Raw genomic sequence first — 20,358 nt, 5'->3', positions numbered from 1 at the left:
TCTCTTCTTATGTGATTTATAGCCTCTGCAACTCCATTGGAAAGCCAGCTATGAGCGGGTTCCAACTCAACAACACGTCACAACAGTCATCAAAATGATGTGTGTACACACACACACACACACACACACACACACAGAGATACACTTTAAGAGTTTTTCTGTGGTATATTTTGACTTCTGGCTGCAGCTTCCCTGGGTTTTGATAGTTCATTCAAGTTGAACGAAATCTTTGAAAACTCCAGTTTTTCCTCCACATTCATAGCAGTGTTAGTCACCACAGCAAGAACATGAAAACACCCCAAATGTCCAACCATAAATGAATAAATTGAGAAACTGTGGTACAGTCACACAATGGAATACTTCACAGCATGCAGGAGCAATGATACTTACTTTATTTATTTATCATTTCATTTTATTTATTTATTTATTCATGTATGTATGTATGTATGTATGTATGTATGTATGAATGTATGTATGTTTTGTGTTTTATTTATTTAAGAAGTTCAGGCCTTGACTGCGTATTTCTGCAGTGGGTGCAGGTGCTCTTATGCTGCTGCTTCTTGGTCTTCAGGTTCTCCTCTTGCTTATTGAGCCTACGGCGCATGGCACGTGTTTTCTTGGGCTGCAGATCCAGGGGTTTGTCCTTTTTTCCGAAACTTACAGTATTTTCTGAGTTTCTCCTCCTGAGTCAGGTTAATAACAGTGAGGACATGGACAATGGATTTCCGAACAACTCACAGTTTGGAGAGCTTGGAAGCCTCACCACCTGTCACTTTGGTGACATGCAGCTGGGAAAGCTCCACTTTCAGATCGTCCAGCTGTTTCAACAGCTCCTCTTCCTTCTTGCTGCGAAGGTCCCGAGACTTGATTTTGGCCGGGACTGAGTGAAAGAACCCAGCTGCCACCTGATCCAAGCCCAAGAGGAAGAGAGGAGCAATGATTTTGAAAATCACTCCCTAGCTTGGGAGGGACTGGAGAGCATTAGGCTGAGTGAACTAACTCAGTCCCATAAGGACAAATATTGTATCAGATCATTATTGTAGAAATAGAAGGATAACTAGTAAGACTTGTATGAGTATCCAAGGTGGGGAGAGTAGGAGCAGAGACATGAGGATGGACAGTGGGATAATCATAGGGTGGAACAACTTGAAAGGTAGAGGGAGGAGTGGATAAAGGGTATGGGAAGGCTTTGGTGTGAACAACAATGTGTATGAGCTTTGTAAGCAACCCAATATAAAATAAAAATTTTAATTTTTTAAAAAGCATCATTATAAAATCACTTAAAAAGGAAAAAGCAACAACAACTTGTGCTTGTCCTTCCTGGTTGCAAACTTAACCGTCAATCCAATAAGAGAAAATATCAAACCAAATCCAGCTTCAGTGCTAAGAAATCTGTTCCAACTCGCAGCGACCTTTCAGGATAGAGTACCACTTGGAAACCATCCGGTTTCCAAGGCTACAATCTTTCTGGCAGCAGGCTGCCACGTCTTTCTCAAGCTGAGTGCCTGTTGGGTGTGAACCATCGATATATTCATCAACATCTTAGTGCTTAACATTTGTGACCCCAGAGATACTCAAGGGAAAATAACAAATGAAAGAAATCAATCCTGCTACAATCAAGTCACTTCTACCTCATGTCTCTTTGTGCCTCTTTCCTGAGTTTCTAGGGTTGTAAATCTTACTGAGAAGAGACTGTCTCATCCTTTCATTAGAGGGAGCTTTTGTATTTGAACTTTTCTTTGGTTAGTCCCTTAACAACCTATTTGCAACCAGGTTTCCCTTAAGGGAAAAAAAATAGATTCGTATAAATTATTCATCTTCATTAATTTATGAAACATTTTCAGTTTTTAATGTATGTTTAGTGAAAAATTTAGTTGAAATGGAGATTTTTCACAAGAAATTCTAAGGAAAAAAATCATCACCATTTTGGACTTATAAATGTGTAAAACACAATTAAGGCCATATGGTGTAGAATTATATTATGACTAAGACCTGACTTGACTGTAACAATTTGGTTGGTTTTGGTTTTATTGGCTTATTCATCCCTTCCAAAGTTCCCTGGTGGTGCTGTGATTAAGCACTCAGCTGCTAGCTAATCTATCTACAGTTAAACAACCTGTATTTGGTTCTTTTAAACACTGAGTAAATGAAAAGAGTTGTTCCCATTATATAGATGTGAAGGATAAGGTTCCTTGAGGTTGAATGGTTTTTCTAAGCCCATATAAACAGCCTAAGGTGAGATATGGATTGAGGCTCAATGTCAAGAAGACAAAGATTCTCACCACTGTACCAATTGGCAGCATCAGGATGAATGGTGAAGAGATTGAGATTGCACACAGCTTTAGTTTGCTTGGTTCCATAGTTAACAGTCTTGGCACCAGCAGCCAGGAAATTAAAAGGCACATTGCCATGGGAAAGTCTGCTGTTAGGGACCTCTCCAAAGTACTGAAGAGCAATGGTGTCTCTCTGGAGACTAAGGTGTGTCTGATACAGGCCATGGTCTTCGCAATCACTTCACATCAGAGAGTTGACAATGACCAAGGAGGATAGAAGGAGAATTGATGCCTTTGAGCTGTGGTGCTGGAGAAGAGTATTGAGAATACCATGGCCTGCTAGGGAAACAAACAGATTTGTCCTGGAAAGGGTTAAACCGGGTGGCTCCTTGGAGGCAAGGATTCTGAGACTTCGTCTAACATACTTTGGACATGTTGTGAGGAGAGACCGGTCCTTAGGGAGGGTCATCATGCTTGGTAGAGTGGAGGGACAGTGCAGGAGAGGAAGGCCCTCTATGAGGTGGATTGATTCAGTGACTGGGATAATTGGGATGGGAGTGTCAGAGACAGTGCGATTGGCACAGGACAGAGCGGAGTTTAGGGTTGTTGTACATAGGGTCGCTATGAGTCGCAAGCAACTTGACGGCACATAACAACAACAACAAGATGAGATAGAGATTGTGCCTATTTAACTTGATGGCCCCAAGATCTAATATACCACTGACCTTACTGGTGAAGGGTTTTTGTTGTTATGTGTCATCAAGCTACTTGTGACTCATAGCGACCCTACAACAGCTCTCAACCCTGCTCTATCTTGAGCCAACCTCATTGTCTCTGACACATCTACCCCCATTACCCCAGCCACTGAGTCAACCCATCTCATCCGGGGTCTCCCTCTCTTGTGCTGTCCCTCCACTCTCTCAAGCAAGATGCCCCTCTCCAAGGACTGGTCCCTCCTTGCAACAAGGCCAAAGTATGTCAGACAGAATCCTTGCCTCCAAGGAACAGACTGGTTTCACCATCTCCAGAAAGAACCTGTTTAATCCAGCAGTCCATGGTATATTCAATACTAAGAGAGGGCCATCATACTTGCACAGTGACTGTAAATAGGTTCAAGTGTAGCAGAGTTGGTGAGGATGGCAAAGGATAGAACAGTGTTCACATCTGTGGTTCAGAGAGTCACTACAAGTCATACTCAACTCAGTGGCACCTAACAACAACAACAACAACAACTACAACAGGCTTACTTTTATTTCTTTTTGCGTGCACATTTCTGTGGGAGAAAAGTGTATTGGTATATATCTATTTCCATGGAAAACTGTTGTTGTGTGCTGTCAAGATGGAACTGACTCGCAGATTTTCAGAGGCAGTTAATCACACAGAAGATTTACCATCCTTTTCTCAGGGAACAGCTGGTAGATTTGAACCATGTGCCTTTGGGATTGCAGCAAAGATTCTTACCACTTGGCCAGCAGGACAGATGTGACCTTATTTAATGTGATAGATATTAGATCTGAGCCCTTACTGGTTTCATCTTTCTAAATGTTAATATCTTATTTTATTATATCCATCCACAAATTTGTAGATAAGTACATAAATACATGTAAGTCAAGAAAACAGAAATCCTCACCACTAGGTCAATAGGCAGCATCATGATAGATGGAGAAGAGATTGAGGTTGTAAATAATTTTATCTTGCGTGGATCTACAATCAATACTCTTGGCAGGAACAGTTAGGGAATGAAAAAACAACAATGACTTGAATTGGGAAAATCTGCTGCCAAGGATCCCTCAAGAGTGCTACTGAGCGACGATGTCCGTCTAAAGACATAGGTGCGCCGGATCCAAGCCACAGTCTTCTTACCTGCTTGCCATGTGTCTGAAAGCTGAACTATGATGAAGGATTACAGGAAAATAATCAATGCCTTTGAGTTGTGGTGCTGGCGAAGACTATTGGACTGCCAAGGGAGCAAACAGTTCTGTCCTGGAGAGAGTAAACAAGATTGATCCTTGGAGGCTATCTCAAATACTTGGGGCATGTTGACAGGAGGGACAGTCTGTGGAGAAGGATATCATGCTTAAAAGGGTAGAAGATTAGTGCAAAAGAGGAAAACCCTAGATAAGATGGAGTGACATGGTGTCTGTGGCAATGGGATCAGATGTGACAGAGATGGTGAGATTGGCTCAGGATAGGAGAGCGTTCAGAGCCATCATTCATGGGATCACTATTATTACATTGTAGTTGACTTGATGGCACATAACAATAACATATATACATGCACACAACATCAAATATATATTTGAGAATTGCTAATAGACTATAACAACGTTAATAAAAATAATAAAGTTCACAAGAGAGGAAGACCCTCAATGAGATGGATTGAGTCAGTGACCGGGATAATGAGGGTAGGTGTGTCAGAGACAATAAAGTTGGTGCAGGGTAGAGCAGGGCTTAGAGCTGTTGTACATAGGTCACCTTGAGTCTCAACTTACTGATGGCATATAACAACAACAACATGCTAAAATACATTCTCAAATTTTAAAAACTCAACAAACAAACCCAACAGAAACAAAGGAAAATGTCCTAATTCGTAGCTGTCCCTTCAGAACCAACTCATAGCTCTACTGGGTTCTTAAGATTGTAAATCACATGGGAGGAGATTGCCCATTTTCTCCCTGGAACAATGGATGGATTATCATTTCCAGAAGAACCATCTCTCCCTTTGGGTTAACAGCACAACTCTATTCATACCACAAGAACACCACACAGACTAGATTATTCTTTAAAATTTCTAGTTATGAATCAAATAGCATCTAAAGGAAATGGTAAGCACAATTGTTGTTGTTGTTATGTGCCGTCGAGTCACTTGCGACTCATAGCGACCCTATGTACAACAGCCCTAAACTCCGCTCTGTCCTGTGCCAATCGCACTGTCTCTGACACTCCCATCCCAATTATCCCAGTCACTGAATCAATCCACCTCATAGAGGGCCTTCCTCTCCTGCACTGTCCCTCCACCCTCCCAAGCATGATGTCCTTCTCCAAGGACCTGTCTCTCCTCACAACATGTCCAAAGTATGTTAGATGGAGCCTCAGAATCCTTGCCTCCAAGGAGCCACCCGGTTTAACCCTTTCCAGGACAAATCTGTTTGTTTTCCTAGCAGTCCATGGTATTCTCAATACTCTTCTCCAGCACCACAGCTCAAAGGCATCAATTCTCCTACTATCCTCCTTGGTCATTGTCCAACTCTCTGATGCATACAAAGTGATTGCAAAGACCATGGCCTGTATCAGACACACCTTAGTTGTTACTCATTAAGCCTAGAGTCATCGCTTACTAAGAATCAAAAGAAGTTATTTTACAGAATTAAGGGTACATATAGGTACGCATATTAAATAACTTGGGAAGAATCCCAAGTTTTCCTGACCCTTAATTCTGCAAAATAACTTCTTTTGATTTTTAGTAAGCGATGACTCTAGGCTTAATGAGTAACAACTCTAGGATAATGATACTTCCAGGTCTCATTCCCAGTTAGAAGGCCACAGATAGCACCTCACACAGATCACAGGTACAGCTCATCAGGATGGTTTATAAAATCACAAGCTCCGTGTTTCAAGGAGTCACCCATTAAAGTTACTTTGAGAAAATGTGAAGTGAATAAATGTCCCCATAGAGACATTGATCTGCTTATATAGAACTAAAGCTTTTACAGCATTTTTAACAACAGAACCTTCAATTGTGAAAAGCTCTACCTTTTTTATAAATAAAGTTGAAGACCTTTTACAGCTTCTTAGCTCTTTAGCATTTGCTATTCTTTGGAAGATATCGACTTAGTATTTTAAAATTTTTTTAAAAAGTCTGTATTTGTATGTAAGTTTACTGAAAGAAGTGTGTCTCAGGTTTAAATCATTTCCAAATTCACTTCTCCATATGGAATAGGTGCTCAATTGATGTATAGTGTTGGTAATAATAATTAAGAATCAGATGGTAGGAAAGAGTTAACACAAACCAACAAAAAGTTAGTCTTTAAGAAGCATCCCCCTAAAAGCCATTTTTTTTTTGCCTTAAAGGTATCAACACAAATGATGTAGGAGTAGAAAATGACACATTATCAAATAATTTTTACCTAAAAGAGATACTCAGTTTTACCTGAAAGTGGCATGGTATGTTTGTAGAATATTCTTTTATTCAGGAGTTACCCATAACTTTCCTTCTCTTTAACATAATAAAGAGCTTAATGAGGTGATTATAGAAATTTAGCAAGGTCATTGAAGGAAAAGCAATTAGTAGAGTGTCAAGCACAGAAGTGACTAATAAATATGATTTATTTGAGTATTAGTAGTATTTCTTTAGTGTTACTTTTTTCTATCATTTCCTCCTATAAAACTGGAATACACACTATTTCCACTTTCATCTTCTTGGCAACACTCTAAGGAATATTTTATTTGAGCCAAATAATGGTCTTTTTTTAATTTTGTTTTGTTTGTTTGCCCACCCTTGTCCATAAAATAGTCTCAGGCTTTGTTGTGTTTGCTTTGATTTCTTTTTGGATGCTCTCAGAAATTTCATATGTACTTGCTTTCTGATGCAAATGTGCGAGGAAGTCATGCCGTGTCATTGGAGGATCTATGAGACCACACAAAGATTTACAAGATTCTTTCCCCACCTGCACAAAGCGTTCATGGGGGAACCTATCTATACTGCTATGGCAAGAAATCACCGTGTTTGTCACCCTGGAGAAGGATGTCATGCTTTATAAAGTTGAGGGTCAGGGAAAAAGATGAAGACCTTCAAAGAGAGGGACTGACACACTGGCTGGAACCATGGGCTCAGACACAAACATCACCATGAAGCTGATGCATAGGGGGCTATTTCATTCAGTTGTTCATAGGATTTTGTAGTTGGGACCAACTCAGCAGCACCTAAGAATAACAACATCACATTCCACAGACAGAAATGAACCATATCAAAGCAAATAACCCTTAACTCCTCTGCAGGAAGCTACAACAGGATGTGAGTTTCAGCAGATGCTCGGAATGTATAATTGACTGTGTTGGTTTTGATGTAAGTAGCTGTAGATACCTTGAAATGTGTATGCTAATAAATAGAAACAGACAGTTGCTGGATTTTGTAGACAGTTGCTTCCAAAAAACACTTGAAGAATAAGAACTTTTTCAACAATGTCTAATAGGATTACCATGTTAATATTAGTTTTGTGCAAATTTTCCTTGGATTCAGATAAGACACTTTTGGTGTAATGATGTTTCATTTTATGCCTTTAATCAAAACCCAATTCTTATAACTACGTATCATTGAGTTCAGAACCAGCTCAAAGGTACTCAATGATGATAATGTTTTCATTTGATTTATTCTTAAAGCCTACATTTTGAAGACTTGACTGCTTTTAAACTTTCTAAGTATATTTTCGTTTTACCCTAACCACGGAAAATTCTTTCATATATAGAAATATAGGAGAAAGATGGGAATTCTCCTTTCATTAAGATTTACAGTCTTGAAAACACTGTGAAGGATAAACTCAATGGTAACAAATTTTGAATAAGCACTTAAAGAAGTGTTTCACACAAATCTACCATCTCTTCTGGTGGCCTAGTGGTAAGGAGTTGTGCTTCCAACCCAAAAGCACTTGGTTCAAATCCTCTAGCCTCTGCAGGAGAAACACTCCTGTGATGAAAGATATCTTCTCCTGTGTAATTTACAGCCTCTGAAAACCTACGAAAGAGTCAGCAAAGAGTCATTTCTGACTTGATTGCAATAGATAGATAGATAGATAGATAGATAGATAGATAGATAGATAGATAGATAGATAGATAGATAAAGTTAACAGCTTATTGTAGTCAATAAATTTTGCCATAGCATGACCAGAATTCAAAGTACTTTTGATGTAATGAGAGGATATCAGCTTATTTTAATTACTTAGAGCTGCTGTAACATGAATACCATGAGGAGCTGGCTTCAAAGAATTTATTTCCTCACTCTTCTGAAAGCTGAAGATCCAGGTCAGATTCTCGGTCAGTTCAGTCTCTTCCTTGTTGACAGCCTTGTGAATCCCTTGCTTCTTCGACATCCCTTGGCCTGTTAACCTCTGTCTTCTTCTTTGTATGCCTTCATGACCATTTCACTCTTTTTTATAACTGAAAGGTGGTTAGATTTAGAACCCTCCGCACTTGGTTAAGAAGCACTGGGAGCATAGTAAGTAATGTGTCGAGCTACCAGCTGAAAAGTCAGTGGTTCAAATCCACCAGTGGCTGTGCAGAAGAGAGATAGGCAGTCTTACCTGTAAAGACTTGCCTTGGAGGGCTGATGGAAGGTCAGTTGGAACTGAATACATTTTGGTCTAGTTTAGGGCCTACTCTTGTGTGACTTAATTATTGTGCCAAAGAAAACCCTTTTCCAACAGATCATCTTTACATTTGTACCAGTCCTAGTTGTGATTCTGTCTCCTGAAGGCCCTCTGTGTGTCAAGGTGGTCCTATGCCCATAGAGTTTTCAATGGCAGAGTTTTTAAAAGATGTTGATCACAAACTCTTTTGATGTAACTTTGGGTAGATCTAAGCTTGGTCAGCAGGAGTTGAGTGCAGGAACCATTTCTATCCTTCAGAGACTTTTCCTTTCAGGTATTTATTGTTATTAAGTGTCATCAACTTGGCTATTCATGCTGCTGAATCATAGAGACTCTGGATAACCAATCAAAACGCTGCTCCAACCGGTGCCATCCACGCTGTCTCCGTCGTGCTCATATCCATTGTTTCAGTTATTGTATCAATTCATCTCTTCTTCTCTTCCACTGATCCTCTACTTTTCCAGACATGACATCTTTTCCCAAGGACTGATGCCTCCTTCCCAAGGACTGATGATCGCATGCCCAAAGTATGTGAAACAAAGCTTCCAACTTATCTTTGAATATTATGCAAAAATTTGTTGTCACTTGGAAGTGATTGAACTAACACCTGCTGGAAGCTATCATCACGGTCGCCTTCAGGTACTGCACATGCAGTCTTTTAATCATTAAAAAGATCCTGAACCTTTTCTTGAGTGAAATGTTAAAAAGCACAGGACACATCTGTTCTAACGTACCTACAAATTCGAAGTAAAGACACCCTTAGGAACTCATCTCATCGTAACCCAGCGCTTGCCTTCAAGACCTGGCTGTTACATAAAGGCGTTTCTTTAGTTGCTAATGGAGGTATGGTGACACAGTACATTTCATGTTACATTGCTAACGAAGGTGAGCGATTTGAATCTACCAGCTGCTGCTCTGAGGGAGAATGATGGGGAATCTCTTCTTGTAAAGATTTACAACCTCAGAAACAAGCAGAGGGTCACAATGAGTCGAAATGGACTCAACACAATTGGTTTTCCAAGCTGCCAAAGGGCACTGCTTGAAATTCACTACAATGGAGACACTGAGATCTCTTCTGATTCCAGCTTTCTCTGACCCTTTGTGTGAGGAGCCATCTGTACAATGTAAGTGATAACCTCCTCTGGACAGGGCCTGAATTTGGCCGACAGAGTGTCTACATTTACCTCCTGTACGAAGTTTAGTGCTTTGTAGTCACAAGCAGCTAAATAATAATGATAATAATTTATAGTAGCAATGCCTCTCTTTTCTTGCATATAGCATCATCTTCACTTGAAATTCCTTTAAAATTTGCTTGATTGCAGATGTAATTTTTTAGAATAAACTTTTTTAATTTTCTTTTTCAAAGGTAGGTGAAAAGGTGGGTGTTCTGGAGGGGAAAAAATCTGTGCTAAGGGCTTTTGCCTAGGAGCTTTATAATTTAGTAATATTCCTTTTGAGTTCATAGACATGCTTTCTCTGAAATGACATGTCAAAGAAACAGAATGCAAATCACAATGGCAGAACCGTAGCTGCCATATTAAATAAATTCTTAGAATACAGCTTGCAAACATCAGGCTTGTAGGTTGAATGTTCTGAGGGTGTTTCAGGTGGTTAGGCCAGTATTATGCTCACTGATCCCTTATGTTAACTTTACCAGTTTTTCTGAAACAGATCTTTGCATTCTCCAAAGGCGTCTACTTAACAGTTGTTTTTTACTTCATAATATTTTTTTTAAAAAGGTAAAAATAAAAAGTATTTTCTAAGCTTGTATACATGCTTGCAACGAGAAAATGAAAACCACAGAAGAACATTTTATAAAAAATGTCTTTTTAATGCTAAGTATGCTTTAAAATGATATGTGGCTAAAAGCTATATCAAAATTATAATTTCATAAAGTCTGTTGCATATTAGGACTATTATATAAAAATTTCTATAGTAGTGAAGTAATAAGCATTCATCAGAGTGTTGCATTCTTTTAGAATCTTTTTAAAATAATTGTAATTAATTGAGTAAATAGTGAATGGGTAAATGAATAATAAAAAGTGGTGACATATAAAATAATAAACGTTACTTACATTGGTTTATTATACTGAGTAACACTAACTACTTAACTTTTCCATTTGTCTGAGAAGAGTTAATCCTGCCTATATTCTCTTGGACCTCTTTCCCCACCCCCCACACACTGTGCTCTCTCTGAAATTAGCTATGATGAAAGGATGGTTAAAACAACAAGGTTGGTAGCCCTTAGCTACATGTAACTTTTGTAGACTTGAAATATGGCTCATTTAAATTGAGATACACTGTAACGCAAAACACAGATGTCATTCAAATACTCAGCCCAACACTAAGAGCAAGGGGCACAGGACACAGTAGTTGTTGTGTATCATTGAGTTGGAACTGACCTATACCTGATCCTCCAGCCAGATTTCAAAGGCAGTTTATTGTACTGGAGTCAATTGCCCATCTTTTTCCCACAAAGCAGCTGGGGATTCAAGCCGCAAGCCTTAGGTTTGACAGCACATCTCCTCACCACTAAGTAATCAGAGTTCCCATAGGACAGAGGAGAACTGTCTAATAGGATTCCTAAGTCTGTAAATCTTTACAAAAGCAGCTTCTCTGATCTTCCTCAGTATTGTGACTTGGACTTTGAACCACTACCTTTTGGTTAATGACTGAATGTCTTAATCACAGAGCTACGAGAGTTCCTGAAGCCTTCCCAGAAGTGACTAAGTAACTCTTAGGCTATTTTTCTGTGTGAAGAGTCTCAGGCTTAACAATCTTGTACCTTAAACATGGGTGTATCATGTCAGAAACACCAGCACCAGTTCCTGATGCCAAGCATAGACTCCCTAAACCTCAACCTATTAAGTGTTGAGAAAGAAGTTTAGCAACACTGGAGTTCTGAAAATGCATCTGATTTTAGCCCAAGCTTTCTTAGGGAAAGGACAGGTTTTTAGGATTACACTGAAACTTAAGCATGATTATCTCTCACATGGGGGATAGACATTTAGAGGAAGGCAGAGGGAGATTTGATGACACACACAGAAGTAAGGGTGAAATGAGATGGAAAAAAGATTTGAAGATTTGGGTCTTGAAAAATTGAAGTAACATGGCCACAGGCCAAGGAGAGTTAGCAGGTATCATAATCTTGGAAAGGCAAGGAGTGAATTTTTTTCCTCAAGTCTCTTGGACACAGCCGGCTGACACCTTGACCCATTGACAGCGATGTCTGTGCTCCAGAACTGTGACAGAATACATTTCTGTTGTTTTAAGACACCAAATGTGTGATAATTTGTTACAGAAGCCCAGAAATTTGAAACAGGATTTGGAAGGGGGGAGAAAAATGACATAGGAGTGGATGTTCTAGGTTAAGAGAAAAACATTTCATTCTAGTCTAGGGATATGTTGCAGATAGTACCAGAAATATGAGTGTGGATACAAGAATGTTTGCTTATTTACTGTATGCAGAAAAAATGTGGAAACTTCTTACAAGCAGATGTTCATGAAAAGTGCAAATCCAGGTTTGTAGGACACAGTGGTACATCTAGAAGACATGCTGTATTATCTGTAGGAGTGTGTTTGTGAGGGTGTGTGTGTATTTTGGGAGTGCAGTCACTGCCATTCTTTAAAGCTATTTAAATGATTACATTTTGGGGAGGAGAGAAGGGAACCGTAAGTTTTGAGATGGAGCAATTGTACCAGAAACATCCTCCATTGTTCTACATTGTTGTGCTATGTGCCATCCAGTTGGAACTGACTCACAGACGACCCCCTATAGGGTTTTCACAGGCTGTAAATCATACTGAAAGTAATTGCCTGTCTTTCTCCTACAGAGCAGCTTGTGGATTCAAACCACCTGCCTTTGGGTTGACAGCACATCACCTTATCACATTGTTCTTCAGAGGAAAGAAAGCTTTTTTAGAGCCTAAGAAACTAACGTTCTTTGTGAATATTCTGGGGCTTTGTTGAGCTTATTTTTACTCTTCTTCCTTGACGTATTTGTCATCTGGTAATGATATGCCTTGTTGCTGTCTGTTCACTGGCAACAAGCAGTGACAACCTGATAAGAGTAAGCATGATGGAGTCACAACCCCCTTTGAGAGCCGTTCAGAAAGTCAATCCAGCTCAACTCTACTGGGTGCTGCAGTGCACTTATATATGAACAAGTAAACAGAAAGTCGGGATAAGGTGGGCTTACAAACGTGGGACATGCGGATTGGATAGGAGAACCTCAGCCTCATGTGGACCACTCTCAGCTCAATAGATAGGGCAGGCTTCTTGTCACATGGCAAGCTTTCTCAAGCAGCTACAGCCAAACACAGGGGAGCTTTCTCTACCCATGTTAAAGGCCGTTGGGAGGCTTGCACTTATCCAAAGTTTAGGCAATCTGTTCTGGCCAGAGGCCCTTCCCTCCTCCCCAATATTCCCCAACAATACCTGATAGCAGCTGAAGAACCTCTGAAACTTTTGAAATAGATATATCTTAGACTAGGAAAGAAAATTAAACTTAAAACTAAACTAGAAGGATGTACAAGAGTGAGTCATGACTAACTTGTACCAGTTTTCACTCATTGGTTTCTATACTTCTTTCCTAAATTCTTTATCTTTTTTCTTCTTTGCTTTTTTCCTATTAACATTGCCAAGGATATTCATTGTAAGTAAATTTTGTAGTCACAATTCAAATATCTTTATAGAGTGCATGTGTGTATGTATGCATGTATGTGTGTGAATCATGAAAATATTGACTCAAACTTTCACTTCTCCCTCGTTTTCACCTAATACATGCTCACTGAATCGAAAATGTTAGACTCATTCCTTTCACCTATAGAGATTCAGCTCCTATTTGCAGTGTGATTTTGGTGAGCATTAGATGAAGCCCTGAACCTTCCTTTAAAATCATCACACTTTAAAAAAAAAATTTCGCTTACATTATTCTTATTTCATGTTTGACAAATGAGAAGACTAAGGATTATTAGGAAGTTTCAGTAAATTAGCTCAATCAGTTAATGGTGAAACAGGCATGCAAAAAAAAAAAAAATCTGGCTCCTGAGCTGGTTTTCTCTCTGCTCCCCTGTGCTGATCCACCATAAAAACAAATCCAAAGTGAACAGAAACAGATTCTTCTGGCAAACACCAACCAGTTTTAAGGACTAAAAGCAGTTATTGGTAGAATGACTAAGAATGCTTTACTGAGTATAAGGATATTTGATAGAAATCTGATAAATATAGAGAAAACTACCAGAAGAAAAGACCTATTATGATCTCTTTAGTGATCCAAGGTTAGAAGGCCATCTAATTGCTACATGGAAGTTTTAGGGGAAATAGCAGCATATTAAAAGACTTTTCCAAGAAAGATAATTAAAAATACACTTATGACGCTTAACTTAAATGTTTTAATATCGTCATCTCCATTCCTTTCCTCTCCCCAAACACAGCAATTTAACTCTTGGAAGCTTTGAAGGATGGCTGGGGTTACATTTCAAGACATACTTAGTTTACAAGCTAATAATTTTTGCATCATTGGATTCATGCAATTAAAGGTTACATAACTATTTGGTAGGCTATTCCGAAGAATAAGTATATGTAAAACATGTAGTCTAATGTTTTTGCCCTTGTTCTGTCTATAGTCAGTTGCGTAAACTGTGCAGTTAAGATAAGTATCAGGAAAGTGATCAACTTTCCAAATCAATGCCTGAAATCTGACAACTTGGACTGCAGCTGTAGCAGGATCCTGGGGGAGTTTTTCCTTTATTGTCACTCAGGTGTGAAAAGAAAAGTTGAATTGGAAATTGTATCTTCTTTCTTTAATTTAGAATGTCCATATTTTACACTTTAATGAAGCATTTGGCATGCCTACAATCAGCTTTAAAATGTTAACTCTCAGATGTCTCCAAAATTAAATTTGGGGGGTGGGAATTCTGTACTGAACCAAAACAAATTGTTACTGGGTTGATTCTGACTTATGGTGAATATCTATGTTGCAGAATACATTGTTGATCATTCTAACTCACTTCAAATGAAGTGAGTCTTTCTAATGTGAATATAATTAAACACTATTATTCTAGTTTGTCAATGAGATGGAATGACACAGGGGATACAACAGTGGACTTCAACACAGAAAATATTGTAAGGAGTCCCAAGATCAGACAGGATTTTGTTTTACATAGGGTCACTATGAGTCAGTGCTCACTTGTCAGTGTTTACAACAACAACAACAACAATAATTCATGTTTGTAGAAAATCTTTTTTTTCCCCAAATTATGGTATCATGTATAATTCTGCCACAATGATTTCAAGTATGTGTACTTTTGTTTAGTACAAACAATTCTAAATTACAACCTCTAACTAGCTCAAGTTTTGTGAATAGAAATGTGAGTCAATATAGAATTTTGAATCATCTCGTATTTGCATAATTGCTTTGTATTCATGTGACAGTTGGAAGATGGATGATGGGAGAATTGGCGCATTTAAATTGTGGCATTGACACAGATTATTGAATATGCCATGGACTGCCAGAAGAACAAGCAAATGGGTCTTGGAAGAAATGAAGCCAAAATGCTTCTTAGAAGCATCGTTGACGAGATGTTACTTCACATACTTTGAGCATGTGGTCCCTGAGAAAAGTATGAGGAGTGGAAAACTAGTGGGTCAGTGCAAGAGAGGAAGAGTCTCAGTGATGAGAATGGCACTCGACTGTGTTCTCTCCATAGGACTGCTGTGAGTTATAGCTGACTCCATGGCACCCAACAGTGACAGCAGCATCTTGGTTTATTTGTACTCATTGATTGAGTGAACAAATGGAAACATGTTTGCTCTGTAACTTTGAGAAAACCAATTCACTTCTCCAGGATTCTACCTCTTCATTTACAAACAGAGGAATTTGGCAAGAGATCTCTCAGGTTTCTTCTAGACCTATATGAACTGTTGTTATCCCTCCTATCATTGATTCTGACTTATCACAACACCGTATCTGCAGAATAGCACTACGTCCAACAGGATTTTTGAACCAAGTCTGGCCTACTGGGTAGACTTGAACCTCAAACCTTTGCCTAATTAGGAAGTACTTGACCATTTGATTACCCAGGGGCTGTGGGTTAAGTACATAAACTTGGTCATCTATCAGTTACCAAAGAGCATCCAGAAATACTTTAAAAAATGCAATTAAAATCATAAATGCCTTCTATAATCTTCTGTGGTTTGAAAATCATATTCTCTGAGCAAACCAGGAATCTTGAATGCCCAGTTTCATTTACCACCCACCTCTATGTAGACAATTTCCAGATCTGTCTTTCCTGCCCTGACCTCTAATGTTCTCTCCAGTCACAGCTTTCTTTCTGTTTATGGAACATCTTTACTTAGATGTTCTGCCATCACCCAAATCTAAACATGCAGGAAAAAGGGGCTCATGAGCTCCATTGAGTCTAAATTTTCTGCTCTCTCTTCTTTCTGCTTTTCAAGGCAGAGACCCTGTACTCCACAGCTGTGTTCCCATTCTCCCGGAAACTCCAGGCTCTTGTGACGTTCTGCTGATTTTTATTCAATGTTTTAGAATTCCTAGCCTTCTGAGTTTGCACAGTTTCAGTTCAGGTTCAAGCCTTGAATGGTCAGACTTTTAATATTGTCCTTTAGCCAGTCTGCAAATCATATTCCTTTCTTATTTCCATAACTATTAAGAAAAACCAGAAAGTCCCTTTTCTTTAAATCCCTTTTGAGCAATCCTTTTCTCACTCTGATAATTTTAAGCAGCTGGAATGTGCCTTCAGAGTTGTATTTATTTTTACATGTAAATTTCAAACATAAATATTTACTCCTGTAAGGTCTGTCTCTCATATTAGATCCTGAGTTGGTTTAGGACTGGAACCAGGTTTTCCCTTCCTTTCTTCTTTCTTCTAGAATTTTTTTTAAAATTTCTGCTTGTGTAAAACAAAAATATTCTTCTAAGCTTTATTACAATTACCTTCTCCCCAAATGATAATGTGATTGGTACAGAGATAGGCATGGACCTTAGATTGTGATATAAATTATCTTATGAAAGCCTTCTTGGAAACTTTATATGACAAAATTATTTTTATTGTACGGGTGAGACCACTAAAGTGTGTAGTTTAGTAGTTTACCCCAAAATTTATCTGACTCTGAAATATTATTGTTGTTAGGGGCCATTTAGTGGAGTATGACTCAGCAGAGCAGCCCTATAAACGACCCATCTAAACACCGTCCTATCCCACGCCATCCTCACAATCTCTGACATACTCACACCCATTGCCACTGTCACCATGTCAACCCACCTCGGTGGGAGCCTTCCCTCTCTTTTGCGGCTCTTCCACCTTCCCTAGCATGATGTAACCTCTTCAAGGAATATCTCCTAGCAACATGTCTAAAGTATGTGAGACGAAGCCTCATATTTCTTTCCTCCAAGGAGCAATCTGGCTACATCTTTCCCAAAACATATCCATTTATTATTTTGGTAGTCCATGGGATATTCAGCACACTTCTCCAGTACCACAGTTCAAAGGTGTCAATTCTTCTTTTGTCATTCTTATTCATTGTTCAGCTCTCAGATGCACAGCAAGTGACTGAAAGATTGTCCTGTATTGAAATCGAAATGTCCTGGCTCCCAAAATCAATGAGCTTCCCACATTAGCTCTATTATTAACAACCTCCCTAGCTCACTCAGTGACATCGAGCTGGAACCGTCTCATAGTTGCCCCTCTAGTGGATTTTCAGGAGGCTGTAAATCGCAGGGGAGGAGATTGTCCATCTTTCTCCTTGAGAGTTGCCAGTGGATTTGAACTTCCAGAGAGGCCCTACTTTGGTTTAGCAGTGTAACAGTCTATGCACTGTACACCCAGAGCTCTGTAAACACCCAGGAATGTTCTAAAGGACTTCTTTATAAATCCAAGTGATTAAGATGCATCTAGACTTATCTCTCATAAGCAAGTGATGTTGTAACTTATTGATAAAATCTTTATGATTTAGATTAGAAATATTATTAGCTGTTTTCTATAGTACCTAAAATATTTTGTATTTGTGGATAATTTGATTAAGACTAGTCATTTATTCTTCCTCCAAGACCAAATGTTTTAAAAATCGATCTGGTATGATTTTAGTCTACAAACTTTAATAAAACTATGTAAATTCTGTGATAACTATGTGTTGGTGGTATGACTTAGATAGAGGTAGTGGGATCTGACTGAGAGAAACCTGATGAAAAATGAAATGACACACTGACTGGTCCTGCACCATCCTCACAAGCTTACCATGTTTGAGTACATTATTAATGTTTTCTGTGTCCATTCTTTTTGGGGTTTTGGGTGTTTTTTTTTTTTTTGGTGACTCTGCTCTAGGGTATGTCTTATATTATTTACCAACACTGTAACACAATTACATCACTTTTTCAATTTTCTTTCTTCATTCTTCAGCTTACACATGCATATGAGGGGATAAAAATAGCATGGCTTGCATGAGATGCCCATTAGTCATCCAAGGGATTTCTGTTCTTCTTAACACTTTAAAGTGGTCTTGAGTAGCACATTTTCCCAGTGCAATATGAAAGCCAACATAGATTGACAAATTGTCAGATGAACCGTGATTCCCAGATTTAGACATGTGCAAATAAGGATAAATGCATAGGTTGTTGTTGTTATTTTCCTCCCCTTTCTTTCCATCTTCCATGCCAAACATTCCCTTTTAATAAATACCTACTCATATAATAAAAATGCTTCAGTTTCCTAATTCAGAATTTTGATTATGTAATTAATTATCTTGAGCACCTGACACTTGAAATTGGAAAAAAAAAATCGTGTAAGTAGGTATTTGAGATGTGTTTCGCATATGGTGAGGCAATCTTTTCAGGAAGTATCATTGAGATTATTTTAAATGTAAAGAAAAAACACAAATAGAGATGGAAATGAAAAGAAAGAGGATAACAATGAAGGAGAAGCAAAAGGAAAAGAGGAAGAAGATGAGAAAGAGATAAAGAAAAGCAGCTTCGATAAGTTCAACAGGAATAAGGTGGTGATAACAATTATAATATCAGTGATGGAATTGCTAAGGAATTCTGAGTGGGCCACCGAGACGTCTTCTTAGTGCTCTTGGCTGCTACCTGAAGACCCCTTGGGATCAAATCCTGATGATTTACTTCTTAAAATTAACCCTTGGAAATCCTATATAGCTCTACTGTGACACACATGGAGTCAAACAAACTTGACAGCAGTATTTTCCTCCTTTTAATGATGTTCTGGGCCTCCACATGAACTGCTATTACAGAAGGCTCTGTAATGTCTCAATTACTTTCCCTTGCATTAGAAAACAAATCTCTCTTTCTTCCTAGGCTAGGGTAGAATTGTGGACATTTAAGGTGTTAAGTCTCTAACAAGCTCTTAGACTCAAAGGTTAAGTTTGGACTTAGAGGCAGAATTCTAGAGAATTGTTAGACATGAGATTTTCTTGACATCAGAGCGGGATGAAGAACTAGATCCAGAGGGTTAGAACTTGCTGACCCCCCTTTCCTTTCCTCACTGCTCCCTGTTCATAGCCTGATGTCTGGAAATCAAAGATTTCAGTCTCTAATACTAGTAGTCCTTTGCTTTTCAACTGATATTGTTTTAATCCAAGATACAAAGATAAGTGCCTGTCTTCTTTGTTTCTGAGTTAGCCTATCTTCTATCAGCTACTATTCCTGATTATTTACCACTTCTGTCACTTGTCCATTAATAGGGCTCACGAAGACCAAATTTGCAGTGATGTTTCTAGCATGTTTGATAGAGTCTGGTTAAGTAAACATCCTCAACCAAAGCAGCAAAAGAGAGCTTAAAATAAACAAAGCTACTGTGCCAAGTTCATAATGACTTACACATTTAGCACTCTGCCCATCTTCTACGCATGGCCATTAAAACCAGATGTGTGTATTTAATATATTTGTCTTGAAACCGGAGCTGTTCAAATACTATAGGCCATTTACATACTAGATTCTTCTCTCTCTCCTCCCACCTGCCCCTTCTCTTTTCTCTTCCACCTTTGTTGAACCAACAATTGTTTTAAAAAACATATTTCACAATCAGTGACTGTATAGTATCTCTAAGTATGTCTATAATTGCCAGGACTACAAATCTTGTCAGAAACTGTCTGTTCTTAGAGAGTTAACTGTCTTTTGTCGCTGTTGTCGTTAACTGCTCTGTTGAGTTGACTGTGCCTCATAGGAAAGTCTGCAGTCAGGGACCTCTCCAAATTGTTGAAGAGCAATGATGTTAGTTTGGACGACCAAAAGAACAAAGAGATTTAGTATGGAGAAAGTGCAACCAATGTTCTCTGCAGAGGCAAGTTGATGAAACTTCTTATTGTGTACTTTGGACATCTTGTCTGGAGGCACAAGTCCTTGGAAAAAGGCATTTTCTGCAAAAGTTAAGAGTGAGTGAAAGATAAGAAGACCCTCAACCATGTGAATTGACACAGTAACTACAACAATAGGCTTGAGTGTGAGGATGGCGCAAGATAGGATGAGGTTTGACCTATTGTTCATGAGGTCACTACGAATTTTGGTTGATGTAGTGGTATCTAATAACAACAAAGCAGTATGTAAACGCCATATGTAATACTAGAAATAATATGAGCTTTTTTTAATCTAATCTCACTACCTTCTGAATTGGTTTGTTTCTGGTTTTGTTTTGCCTGTGGTTATGAAGAAACAGTATCGTATTGGCATATGATATTTTAAAATATTTTTA

General features: G+C 38.7%; 1 protein-coding gene and 1 pseudogene across 2 annotated transcripts in view; one reads left to right on the top strand and one right to left on the bottom strand.

Moving 5' to 3' along the window:
* ANGPT1 (angiopoietin 1) overlaps positions 1 to 20,358 on the top strand; it is a 322,709-nt gene that overhangs the window by 44,300 nt on the left and 258,051 nt on the right. The gene's annotated exons all lie outside the window — the stretch shown is intronic.
* Positions 504 to 8,359, bottom strand: LOC102843697 (annotated as a pseudogene).

This window comes from Elephantulus edwardii, unplaced genomic scaffold (assembly GCF_000299155.1).
Source record: "Elephantulus edwardii isolate Elephantulus edwardi_28Jun2011 unplaced genomic scaffold, EleEdw1.0 scaffold00114, whole genome shotgun sequence".
In the NCBI taxonomy this organism is placed as follows: domain Eukaryota; kingdom Metazoa; phylum Chordata; class Mammalia; order Macroscelidea; family Macroscelididae; genus Elephantulus; species Elephantulus edwardii.
This window is presented reverse-complemented; position numbering and strand designations above follow the sequence as displayed.